Below are 1,697 nucleotides of genomic sequence, written 5' to 3' on the forward strand. Positions count from 1 at the left end.
GTCTTGTCTCATTCAACATGATGCTTTCTAATCCAGTTTCCTGAAGGAGACATGATTTTATCTTTATTTATAGTTATGTAATATTCCATGGTATACATGTACCGTATCTTCTTTATCCATTCATCTATTGTTGGGAAACTTGGCTGGTTCCACTGTTGGGCCGTTGTGAACAAAGTTGTAATAAACATGGGTATACAGTCTTTTTCTTGAATGTCTATTTACTCCCCTTTGGATATATACCCAATAGTAGTATTGCAGGCTGCACAAGTTAAGTCTAATTTTAGCTTTTTGGGGGACCTCCATGCTGATTTCCCTAAATAGCAAGGCAGTCCTGAGTAAAAAGTGCAATGCTTGAGGAATCACAATACTACCCTTCCAATTTTACCACGGAGCCATAATAACAAAAATAGCTTGATACTGGCACAAAATAGTTTCAAAGACAAATGGACAGAAGAGTCAAGAACAAATCCATATAGCTACAGCCATATAATTTTCAACAAAGGAGCCCAAAACATAAAGTAGGGAAAAGAGAGCCTCTTCAACAAATGACTTTGTGAAAACTGGCTACCCACAAGCAGGAGATAGAAACTTGACATGATCTCTTATCCTGTTTAAATGCATCAAATAATGCAAAGAGAGGCTTAAAACTTTAAATCTACTACAGGAAGACTCTGGAAGTTATAGGTACCAGTAATTATTTTCTGAACAAAACTCCAGTTGCCCAGAAAAAAAGAACAAGAAAAGACAAATGAGATTATATAATATTTAGAAGTTTCTGCACAACACAGAAAAAATGCCAGAATAATAAAAAGACAATCCATGAAAGGGGGAGAGAATCTTTACCAGCTATTCAACAGATGAAGGATTATTATATAGATTATACAGAGAGCTAAAAAATAAACACAAAAAAACCCTCAGCAGTAAACTGAGTCTTGATGGTTTATGCCTATAATCCTAGCTACTCAGGAGACTGAGATCTGAGGATCATGGAAAGCCAGCAAAAAAAAAAAAAAAGGTAATAGAGTGCTAGCCTTGAGCAAAACGTTTCAGAGACAATGCCAAGGCCCTGATTTCAAGTCCCAGGTCCACTCCCCCTACCCCACCTCCTCCCAAACCAGCCAAACACCAACAAAAAAACTCAACAATGTAAGCAACAACTAATCCAATGAATGAAAGGGAAAATGAATTAAATAGGCAGTTCTCCAAGAAGTACAAATAGCTAATTGATACATGTAGAAATGTTCAACATCTTTAGTCATAAACGAAATACAAATTAAAACATCACTAAGAGTGCATCTCATTCTAAGTCAGAATGACAATAATTGAGAAAACAAGCAATAATGTTGGTGAATTTTTGTACATGTGGTGGGAGAGTTCCTTAAATACTGTTGGTGGGAATGTAAACTAGTGTGTATATTCTTAATACAAGTTCCTTATCAGATATGTGCTTTGCAAAAAATCTTTAATTCTGTGGCTGTCATTTAATTTTAATGATGTACATAGATTCACACAAGTTTGTTATTTTGACAAAGGTCAATTTATTTTGCTTTTGTTATGTTTTTGGTGTCATGTCTAAGAAATTTGTCTAATAAGATTTCTTTCCATATTTTTTCTGCGGGGGGGTCAGTACTGGGGTCTGAACTCTGGGCCTGGGCACTGTCCCTCAGCTCTTCAGCTCAAGGCTAGTGCTCTATCAC

Source organism: Dipodomys ordii, unplaced genomic scaffold (assembly GCF_000151885.1).
Source record: "Dipodomys ordii isolate 6190 unplaced genomic scaffold, Dord_2.0 Scaffold216, whole genome shotgun sequence".
NCBI classification, from domain to species: Eukaryota; Metazoa; Chordata; class Mammalia; order Rodentia; family Heteromyidae; genus Dipodomys; species Dipodomys ordii.